This window comes from Myotis davidii, unplaced genomic scaffold (assembly GCF_000327345.1).
Source record: "Myotis davidii unplaced genomic scaffold, ASM32734v1 scaffold900, whole genome shotgun sequence".
Classification (NCBI taxonomy): Eukaryota; Metazoa; Chordata; class Mammalia; order Chiroptera; family Vespertilionidae; genus Myotis; species Myotis davidii.
The window spans coordinates 807,397-820,109 of NW_006295185.1; positions in this window are offsets into that span (position 1 = coordinate 807,397).

Consider the following 12,713-nt stretch of genomic DNA (forward strand, 5'->3'; position numbering starts at 1 on the left):
TATGCTAAGAGAAATAAGCCAGTCTTAGAAAGAGAAATACCATTTTAATTTCACTTATATATAGAATCTAAAGAACAATATAAACAAATAAACAAACAAAAACCAGACTAACAGATATAGAGAACAGACCGATGATGGCCAGAATGGAGGAGGTTTGAGAGACTGGGTGAAAAAGGTGAATGGTTTGAGAAGTACAGATTGGTGAATACAAAATAGTTAATGGGGACATGAAGTACAGCATAGGAAATATAGTCAATAACACTGTAATAATTATATATGGTGCCAGGTGGGCAGTGAAAATATCAAGGGGAACACTTTTTAAAGTATATGATTGTCTAATATCTATGTTGTACTAGTATACCTGGAAGTAATATAAAATAATATTGAATGTAAACTGTAATTGAAAAAAAAAATCGTTAGCCCATTTTAAATAGGGTTATTAGGATCTCTTGTTTTCTTTTAGTTGTAGTCCTTTATATTTTGGGGAAATTAACCCGTTTTCTCCCATTTAGTAGGTTGCCTTTTCACTGTTAGTTGTTTACTTTGCGCTGCTAAAGCTTTTTACTTCGGTGTGATACCACTAGTCTATTTTTGGTTTTGTTGCCTGTGCTTTTGATGCCATAACATGAAATCACTGTAAAGAACAATGCCGAGAAACTTTCTCCCTATGTTTTCTACTAGGAATTTTTCTGTATGGTATAAGATATGGATCCAAATTCATTTTTCTCTTTTTGCATGTAGATAGTCTTCTTAACACCATCTTTTGAAGAGACTATCTTTTTCCCATTATGCATTCTTGACATCACTTTGAAGATCAATTGACAATATATGCATGGATTTATTTCTGGGCTCTTTATTTTATGCTTCTGTACATACCATTCTCTTGGCTTAAGCTACAGTTTTCCATTTTTCTACACGGAGAACTTTTACTCATCCTTCAAAACCCTGCTCAAATGTCACTTATTCAGTGAAATGTTTCCTAATCCCCAACGGCTCTCACCACAGAGACCTTTTATCAGAGCACTTATTGCAGGACCTCAGTGTTCTTTCTGGATGTTTATGGATTTGTTTGTGTTCTGGGTCGGGGGAGGGGGTTGTCCACATCTAATCTGTGCACTAGAAAGCTCACACTTATGGCAGAATAAAGGATGCATTGGAGGTGACAAGGCACCAGAGGCAGAGAGGCCAGTTAGAAAACCACAGTGATACAGTGGAGAGATAACAATAGTGTCACCTGAGACAATGGCAATGGATGGAAAGAAATGAATGGATTTAAGAAATACTCATGAAGTGGAATCATCTGTATTTGGTCTCTGATTGCACTTAGAAGTTGGTGGGGGAAAGCAAAGTCTGAGATGACTCCATTTTAAAACTCTTAAGACACAGTCCTGAATGGCTTGCAAGGTTTGTGGGCTTTGGTATGAGAAAAAGTACAATCCATTCAAAACATATCCACAAAGCTATGAAGAAAAATAAAACTGCTTCCAATCTCTATTTGCCATGATATAAAGGCTGCCAGGAAATACCAGCAAATGGTGTACACTTGACCTTTACTATGTATTCTTAACAAAGCCTGTCAAAAGATAGAAATTAATCTGGAAAAAAATAAAGCATAATCGTCTTAGAAGCAGGATAACAAACTATTGGGCTAAGGACAGAGAAAAACATTTTAAAAATAGGTCTCAGAATTCACTGACAAAAGCGTCTTTGAAGGTCAGGAATATTTAATAGATTCCTTCCTTTTTTTCCCCTCATACCTTTTCCTTTTCTCCTCCTCCTAAACAACCCCTCAAAATGGTCTTATTAGAAAATCTTGCATCTTAATAGCAGTTGTCTTTTGGTTATTATAGTATGTTAGATTACGCTGACAATTCTCCTTTTAACAATACCCAAAGAAAGCTTGGAAAAATTAATGTAATTGTCTCCTGGAGAAGAAGCACTCTAATCATCTTAACTTTAAAGTAAATTCATTTTAGGAACATGCTTCAAGACAAAAAATTGACAAAGCAAATCAGGGATCCTAGGGGACTGTGAAGTGATGAATTGATTTGAAGATACCCATTCAAATCCATGAACATTTTTAAACTTGAGTTTCTCTGCAACAAAATAGCATTGTATGGGAATTAGAGTCATGCTATATCGTGGGAGAGAGGTTTTAAACATTGCACAGATTCTTAATACCTAAGAGTTTGAGGCACCCCAGAGGCAGCAAGCTTACAACCCAATTATTCAAATTAAACAATAAGAAAGCTACTCAGGTGCCAGGTGAAGTCAGACTGTGAAAGCATAGTAACTTTCCAAAATTACCTTTAAGTAGAGTTCAGGACCAGAAAATAACCTAAACATCCTTTCAATCCAACTAATGTCACTGGAATCTTGGAATAGATTCCAAAAGCCAAAGTATTACTCTTATTTCGAAGATCATTTCAATTTTCATGCCCTTCCTAACTGAATTCATCTCCATCTTCCATTGTACTTGTTTTCTTATTTTTCGAGCCCCTCCCCATTAGGTTTAGAGAAATTCATCCTTTGAGAACAGATTTTGATTGGTAAGTTCATAGCCTTGGAAAATTACAGGTTCAGAATTTTCTGGATATTGGACACTTGCCTAGCATGATGGTGAAAGGAAGAAATGGAATAGCAATGAACTAAGACCCTAAGTATGTGACCAAGCAGCCTAATCTGGGCAGATGAGGAGCATGAACATGTAGCTGCAGTGGAGTAAACCCGTTTTATTTGGGAGTCCTCCTTTTAGGCTTCTAGAAGGCAATTGTTTTCTTTGATACACATGTGACTCAAATGTGATGGGAACAGTGCCAAAAGCAGCTCCCTTATTCTTTTGTTCTTCACTAGCTATTTCTTGCCTTAACCAGTCCTCAATCTCACAGATTTGTTAGGAATGTCTGCAGAAGAGATTGAGACATTAGGGCAGTGTGTCTCATCCCAGACTACACATTAAAACAGCCAGGGAGTTTTTTGAAAATACCAACGCCTGGGCCCCACCCCCAGAAATTCTCAAGGTGAGGCCTAAGCATTTAGTTTTTAAAAACCACTAGGTGATTCTAATATGCAGCCAGGACTGAAAACCACTGATGTAAATGAAGCAAATGAGTATACATGCACTGCCCAAAGTGCATGTTATTTTTACGTTAACATCAGGTAACACTTAGAGCAGCAGTTCTCAGCCTGTGGGTCGTGACCCCTTTGGGGGTCAAACAACCCTTTCACAGGGCTTGCCTAAGACCATCGGAAAACACACATATAATTACATATTGTTTTTGCGATTAATCACTATGCTTTAATTATGTTCATTTTTTTGTTTTGTTTTTGCTTAAAGTATTGCATATGTGTCCATTTTTCCCCCCGCCCTTGACAGTCCCCTAGCCTCCCCTATCCCCCAGTGTCTTATGTCCATTGGTTATGCTTATATGCATGCATACAAGTCCTTTGGTTGATCTCTTACCCCCCTCCCTCCTGTCCCCCAACCCTCCCCGGCCTTCCCGCTGCAGTTTGACAATCTGTTTGAGGCAGCTCTGCCTCTGTATCTATTATTGTTCAAAAGTTTGTAACAATGAAATTGTTACAAACATGTTGTGAGGGTCACCACAACATGAGGAACTGTATTAAAGGGTCACAGCATTAGGAAGGTTGAGAATCACTGACTTAGAGGGTAAGTTCGTTTACTCATTACCTACAATATGCAAGTTGTATTAGTTGTGTAATATAAATAGTTTAGAACTAAACTTATCCAGTTTATGATGCCTCTCTGGATAAGACAGGAAGATTAGAAGGGTTGCTGGCAAAAATAAAAGAAGCCTGAAGTCTTGGAAACATTTAGGCAAATTATAATTACAAGATTATGTTCCTTTCCTTCATCCAGGAGATAACAGCTAAAATATTTCAGAAATATTGTGTCTGCTTTCTTATTTCCAGAGAAAGTTTCCAAACTGCCTTTGGGATTGGCCTCAAATCTCACAACACTTGGGATCCCAGGCCAGTCACCCCTGCCCTCAAGGAGATCATTAATTTACTCCACTACATGTACAATATCATGAAGGATGTTGGGAAGCAGTCCATCTAAACTACAACTACATTTAATAAAATCGGTCTGCAATGTGGTTTGCCTATATCACCTCAAGGATTCCTCAGTGATTCCACTGAACTTTAGGAAGGATCTGGTAAAATGTTTAAACTGCAAACGAAACAATTAAGTATAGTGGAAGAAGAGGCCACAAAGACACAGGCTCTTCACTCTGCTCTTCCATCAACCCAGTGAGGAAACTCTAGCAAGTCATTCTTGGTTGAGGATTTTTCATCTGAAAAAAATGAGACTCGAATCATATGATCTCTAAGCTCTGAGCTTAAGAAAACAACAAAAAGCCCTAACTGGTTTGGCTCAGTGGATAGAGAGTCAATCTGCGGAATGAAGGGTCCCAGGTTTGATTCTGGTCAAGGGCATGTATGTACCTTGGTTGCAGGCACATCCCCAGTAGGAGATGTGCAGGAGGCAGCTGATCAATGTTTCTCTCTCATCGATGTTTCTCTCTATCCCTCTCCCTTCCTCTCTGTAAAATATCAATAAAATATATTTAAGAAAGAAAACAACAAAAAGTCTGGAAGACAGTAATAAAATCGTGATACTAAACTCAGTAATGGGGTAGAAAATGAGAGAGAGGGAGGCCTGGAAAAATGCCTTCCTACTACCACCTACTCAAAACTTATTTCACAGTCAGTAAATGATTTAATAGTAGTACAGTTAAAGCATCCTGGAAAAAAAATCTAAGAATTTCTAATACAGCTCCAAAACATCTTCTTCAGAATTTTGCTAATTATAAACCAGAACTTGTAAAGAAGTGCAGAAAGTTGTTTTTTAATAAGATGTTCAAATACCAATATATGTTCTCAATAACTTGTTATCAATTAATAATATTTAGAGCACAAGTATTGTGAAAGTCAGAATAAGAATCTAATGCTGAAATGCTAAAAGCATGCCCTGCATGTTAGGAATAAATTACCTTATCTGACCAAAGCTTTGCTCACTTGAGACATTTCAAAATGTAATGATACGATGCACTAACAAATCTTCCTGTCTCCCTCTGCTATAGTTATAGGAAAAGCTATTAAATCCAAGCACGGTATTTGTGTACATATAAGAGCAGGCAACAATTACAATCTAGAGATATTTTAAATTTAATTTTTATTTGTTAGTATTGTTATACAGCAGTGAACATTCAGAAAAAAAACAACACACCTAATCAGTGTGCATTATGCAACAATCAGACAAAATACTCCTAATCCTCTGTCATTCTTTTTCCTTGGCCCCTGGGTACTCATTAAAAGTTAATTTATTTAAATCTCTCCAACATTCATTACAATCTACTTTAATAAACTAATGAATCTTTGGAACTTTGCCTAATCAGTTTATGTTTTCTATTTTAATGCATCTACAAAATGTCTTTTTTTCTAAGCTCATTCTTAATAGTTTGTCTTCCCTCTTGGGATGGGACTGTGCTTCAGTAACAACCTGATTTGAGCATTTGGTGACACACAACGTCATCCAACATGGATAAAATGGCTGTGATTTGTCTAATGTTCTTTTTTTTAAGGCAGCTATTTTTTTTTTTTAACTAAGTTACCGTTTAGTGCAGGGGTGGGGAACCTTTTTTCTGCCAAGGGCCATTTGGATATGTATAACATCATTTTCAGGCCATATAAAATTATCAACTTAAAAATTAGCCTACTAATATTCGGTCAAACATTGAATTAACTCACCCCTAATGCCCTGGAAGGGCCAGACCAAATGATTTTGCAGGCCTTTCTGGTCATTGCAAACCAAAGCAATGCATGATACATTCCATATGGATTGACAAAAACAAGTGAAGTTCAGAGAAGTTTTCAAAAGAGTAGGACCATCTAAATGGAGTCTAAACTTGTACCTTACCATCTGTTTAACTGTTATATTAAATAGATTTTCTTTAATGGTAACTTTGAGAAATCTTTTATATTATGATCTTTAAGTTAAATGCTCTCAGGTGGTGACCAATATTCAGGGACTCCACTCCACCCTCTACATCAGAATGCCAGAAACTGAAGTCTTAGAGCATTCGGATATTATTTCTAACTCCTCCCCTAACATAACTGACATTATTATAGAATTTTACAGCTTACCAAGTGCTTCCACAACATCCCAAAGATCGAGGAAGTTTACAAAACTGCAGCTCAGAGAAGCTTCAGTGATTTACCCAAAGTTATAACATGTGTGTGGGAGAGCGGAACCTAGATCTTCTGACTACAAAATTTCCCCCTGTACCATGTTACCTCACCTGTAGGTTTGTGTTGGGATTAATATTTTTACTGATGATGAAAGGTAAAGTGTAAATGTTGCCTCAAAGATGTTTGGTAGGAAATAAATCAAATTGATTAAAAATAAGTATGATAAATTATTCAATATAACTTATCCTATCTAATAATAGACAAACATGGGGGGCATCCCGTGTGCTACCTGACCCGGGGTGGAGGGCGGGGCAGCAGCAATCCACCAGCCCGCCCGGGTGCCCAGTGTGTGACCCGGCCTAGGGAGGCCGGGTGGGGCAGCAGTGATCTGCCAGCCCACCTAGGTGCCCCGTGTGCGACCCGACCCGGGGCACCCATGTGGGGCAGCGAAAGCTTGAAGGCGGCTCTGGCCAGAGAGAAGGCTGGGTCCTGGGTGCCGGAGGAAAACTGGTGCCGGCAGCCAGGGGAAGGGAAAGCCTATTGCACGAATCTTTTCGTGCAACAGGCCTCTAGTATCTTCATAATAGAGTAATTCACTGGAGTGTAACTTCACATATAAGAGTGAGTTCTTAATTTTAAAATTCTCTTTCATTTTACATACAAATTAATGAAAATGATAAATGTATTTCCCACTTTGGTCTATATTTCAAGTATTTAAATTTCTAGTGGAAGTAGATTGTTGACTCTGTTATATGCTAAAGGTTTTCAAGTTGTCACCTCTGCTTTTCCAAATAGTAAATTCAAGAAATTGCCTTTCAAAATTCATTGTTCATTCATTACTTGTCCGTCCATCCAGTCATTCATCCAATCATCCAAATGACATTTATGGAATGCCTACTTGGAGCCAAGTAACAAGACAGATGTAGATTCTGCCTGAAGTTCCTGCTGCTGCCATACTTCCTAAACTAAGAACTCGTTGAAGACAGGAATCCTGATATTCTGCACAGAATATAGCCAGTTCTATTTGCAGAAAATCACTTAAACTCTTTTTTTTAACATTGAGATTTCTGGCTCCCCCTGCCACACTCATGCCCCTGCAGACATGAGAGTTAGTGGAAGAAATAGCACAGTCTGCTTATCAAGTCTGACCTTTGGATAATGATCACAGTTCTCCCATCTAAGCTTGCTGCAGTTCTGCCTTGTGGTCAACAAATTGATTTGGCTCAAAATGGCAATATATCTGTTGTTGCTTCCCAGATATCTTCTAGCTAAGCTACATTTTTTAAATGGTTGCTTCTGCCCCTCAGCATAGTGGTGAGCTGTATCACCAAGTATACAGTCTATATGGTTCAGTGAGAAGTTAGAGCTTATAGAAAAGATGTAGATAAATTTGAAAAAGCAGGAAAATTCCCTCACTACTATCAATAAATAGATGCTTGGTTTTCTTATTTTGATAATAACATACTCAGAAATTGCTATTACCTTCTATATTTTAAGATTTTTTTTTTATTTTTCAATGAGTGTTGACATATAATAGTGTGTTAGTTTCTAGTGCACACCTCAGTGATTAGATATTATATAACTTACTAAGTGATCATCCCGATAAATTTTGTACCCATCTGACACCATACATGGTTATTAGAATATTTCCTATGCTGCACTTTACATCCCTATGACTATTCTGTAACTACCAATTTGTACTTCTAACCCCTTCACCTTTTTCACCCATCCTCCTAACCACCCCCTCCTCCTCCTATCTGGCATCCATCAAATGTTCTCTGTATCTATGAGTCTCTTTCTGTTCTACTTGTCTTTTTCTTCTTCTTCTTTCTTCTTTCCTCCTTCCTCCTTCCTCCTCCCTCTTTTCTTCTTCTCTTCCTTCTTCCCTCTCCCCTCTCCCCTCCTACTCCCACTCTCCTCCTCCTCTTCCTCCTCCTCCTCCTTCTTCTTAAAGAAGACCATTTAACATTTCATGAAACACTGGTTTGATGGTGATGAACTCTTTTAAGAGATTGGCAAGAAATATTCAAAATAATGAAAAACAAGGATCTACAACCGAGATCACACTACCCAGCAAAGCTATCATTTGAAATTGAAGGACATATAAAGAACTTCCAAGGCAAGAAAAAATTATTACCTTTCCAACTCTCCTTCACATCAACCTGACAACTACCTTGTGAAGTGACCAGAGAAGGTATACTTACACAGTTAACATATGAAACTCTAAGGTTCAGAAGGCTAAGTGAGCTGTTTAAAACTCCACAACAAGACAGTGGCAGAATTGGGTCTCCCAACTACCACTCCAGGGATCAGGCTATTAGGGCTCCTAGTCATCAGGATAATTGTGTTTTTAAGAATTACTTGGAGTTGAGAAAAATTAATCAGTTATCTCAGTTTGTGCCACTGCCTAGTTAATTATTTAGAAATGATTTCCTAGAAATAAGAAGGTAGAAGACCATCATTGTAAGCAGGAAATTTTGAACAAGAAACTTTTTTCAAGCAGACTGAGATTTAATTGCAATTCTTCTAAATTAAACATTAATGAAACTGGAATAGGTAGGATTTAAGTAAAGAAAAAAATGGCACAAATAGTTTCTCTGTATTAGAATACCTTTTTATTCTTCATGAATGAATCTAGTTATGCCTTGATACATCTTTTACTCACAAATAATGAAGACATGGCTAATATCACTTATGAGGCATTTCTGTTGTTTCTAGATGCCATCTAAAATATGAGTATTAGCTTCATGTATATTTGACACAATTTTTTGTTGGTACATATATAATATTTTTAAACGCCGAGAATTTATTTTTATAAACACTGATGTCTATTATTATCATTTTTATTTGACTCTATAAAATAGTTTGGCCCAACACTTGTTTTTAAAATGTTTTATTAAACACAATTACACTTCCTCATCTTTCTAATCCTTTTCTTCGTGAAGATGATCTAGAATTTTATTAACTGACTAGAGGCCTGGTGCACAGTGGGGTCATTTGGCCTGGCCTATGGGATTGGACTGAAACTGGCTCTCCAAGATCCCCCGAGGGGTCCCAGATTGTGAGAGGGCACAGGCAAGGCCGAGGGACCCCACTGATGCACGATCAGGGCTGGGGAGGGACGCGAGAGTTTGCCAGCTGGGGAGGGACCACAGGAGGGCTCCAGGATGTGTCCAGCCCATCTCACTCAGTTCCAATCAGCCAGATCCCAGCAGCAAGCTAACTTACTGGTCAGAGCATCTGCCCCCTGGTGGTCAGTGCATGTCATAGAGACTGGTCGACTGGTTAACTGCCTGCCCCCTAGTGATCAGTGCATGTCATAGTGAGTGGTTGAGCAGCCTTAGCATATCATTAGCATATTACACTTTGATTGGTTGAACGGCCAACTATACGACTGGACACTTAGCATATTAGGCTTTTATTATATAGGATTTTTCTAAGCCTCTGACTGCTTTTTCCCTCACCATAAGTAAATCATAAGCTATATTGCACATGTACATTTTATTGAAATAAATGTCCACTTTTATTGCTTCCTGGACCACCACAATGGATAGCCCTCTGTGATCCAAGTCAATTTATTGATGCTGAAAACCATTTTATGTTTTAAAAGCATGTATTATAACATGATTAGATCTATACTTCATAAATAAGCCAAAAATAGCACATATGTCTTAATTACCAACCCCAAATAATTAGTGTGAGATATGGAACTAAATTAAAGAGAACACAGCCCAATCACCTTAGCAAAAGGATTACAGATTGAACCTGGGATAACTGTGAGAGTTATCAAACATGTATGATAGTGCTAATGAATATAAATCTTATTAGAGGTGAGTCAGAAAAATGAAAGGTGCTGACCACTGCCACCAGAAAATAAAATCCACAATATATTTATTTAAATGTCACATCAAATTGTTTAATTTACCTCCCCCCCACCAAGGACCGATGGAAGCTTGTTTGGTATAGTAGATTTTCTAGCCTAATATAGTGACAAAAGGGCCTGAAAAGAGAACTGTCAGTACTTTCTTTAAGGGGATGACTTGTCACTCTTGCAGGGGAATTTTTACCAGAAGCTATTCAATTTATTCACGTTTTCACAGGGTATAGAGCTTGTGAAAAGAATGAAATTTATATAGTTCTCAAACCTCTCATTTTGGCCCTTGGTTTCTGCCTCCTTCCCTATAAGAGTCTTCACTACAGCATTAATAGGTAGCAAAATTGGCTGATAAAAGTATCACTCTATTATTCTTTCCTTGACCACCCTCCAGTAAAAGAACTAATGAGCAGCAAAAGTACCAAAAGGCAGACAGCAGAATGGAGAATAAAGAATACCTAGGGCATGGATAACCCACAAACCAGATAATCAGCTCCTGAATAATGAAGATTTGACTAAAACCTCAATTACTTCTTACTTAGACCCATAAGTCTATATTTTTCTTTAGCATCTTAAACAGAATTATAATTTATATTTATAATTTATAATTATAATTTATCCCTAAGTTCTTCAAGAGGAATGAAGACAGGGAGTGATGGCCAAACTTTGGTACTAGGACCATTGTTAGTAGAGTCTCTTGACACTACCTCTGTTGCTTCCCTTATTTCAGGCACCCAAATATATCGCTAACCTTTGTAAGTGCTCTGAACAATATAAAAGGTGGTTTGCAACTAGAGAAGTACCTCTTCTTCCCTTAAGCAAGGGTGAGTGAATTCATTAGGAATCAACATTCCAGGAACATCAGTATATTGGTATATTGGCTAATTGCCTTTTAAGAATTAAAAATCAGATTTCCCTTTTAGTTCATACCAGTATACTAGTCTTCAGCTGTGGAGGATCTGTTCTTTTGCATTCACCAAAAATACTGTTCATTGATTATGCTTTAAAGCTTTTTTCCTTCTTTTACTTCTCATTCCTTAATGCACAAAAGTACTATCTATCCCTGCTATTAAGTAGTTGATTTCATCTTTAGCATTCATGTCAATCTATGGCAGCCTTCCTACTTTACTCATTTCTCAGTCCATGTTCTCAAACCCTGCTACATAAGCCATTAACATCTTTATTCCCAGAGATCTCACACTTCCTGGTAAAATTATCTGTTTCACTACAAATAGGGTTTCAAGGCAGCTTTGGAGTTCAAAAATGCTTTTTCACATTTAAAAAAAAATGTTCTTTTTACAAATAATGCCATCACTAACAGGAAAAGTTTCTTCTGGAAGAAATTTAATCTGAATATGGTGAAAGGGCAAGGAATAATAGTCCCAGATTCATTAACTTATAGAAGTGCAGATTCCTAGGGAAGATATCTGAGATGGCATCAGTAACTAAGTATTTCTTATGACCATGCCGACCCTATTAGGAACTTTTACTACCCTGGCTGCCCGTTTCATGTCTACCTGCATCTATTTTCGTTTTATAACTGTTGCCCAATCATGCTATATAAGTAGTTACTTTCTCCTAAAGAGATGACAATTTGCCTGCTCACTATGCTCCCAAACCCAGCACAGGTGTCCACACACATACACACTCACACACTGCAGTACATCACACCACATTCAATACATGCCTAGTGACATATTTTATGATGGTTCTTTGGACACATTTTCCTAGTAATAACTCCTTCTCTTTCTACCACTTCTTATTATAATTTCCTTAGAGACCTGGAACTACGGTATACATAGTGAATGGATTTACTGTCTCCTTCACTTAGGGACCAATGTCAATGTTGAAACCCAAAGCAGAGTTCTATTTTGTGATGAAAATTATTATTCCTGCTTGCAGTTGAAGGGGAGGAGAAGAAAAGCAAATTGGAAATGTTTATCTCCAAGGCAATTTTACTATAAAGAAACAAGCAATTTCATAAGAAACAAGTGATCCATTATTTGCCATATATCAACTGCTGTAATATGTTTAATGGTAGACTTCACATGGACATACTGGCATCGTTAGGTGATTCCCTTTACCAGACTGGACAGGGTGTGGTCTTCCAGTACATCATTATTTTTTTTTAAAAAGATGTTAATGTGTTACAGTGGACAGAACCAGCCAAGTTTTTGCTCTAGCAAACAAAGTTTTGCTGATATTTAACCACTGATCTAGACGAGTCTCAACTAGGCTGACCTGGCACTTCAAGTCTCTGCCACGTATCTGTTCCATGCCAGTAGGATACCTCAGAAATGTCATCATGGAGATGACAGAAACACAAGAAAGAGCAAGGTCTCTCGAGTTGTAGACTTAGAAGCACTATACTTGCACTTCTGCTTCATTCTATTACCCAAAGCCAGGCACATGGTCAAGTCCAGAGACAGAGGCAGAGGACACTTCAAAGTTAAATGCCCAAGGGGGTGGGTACAGAGAGGGTAAAAGATCATTCAACCCATCAGCAAGACCTATCAATTCTATCTTAGAAATACTTTCTACACCTGTCCAATACTCCTATCTTATTGCTACCACCACTTCAGTTCAGCATGATCTCTCTTACCTATAACCACCTGACTGCTCTGTC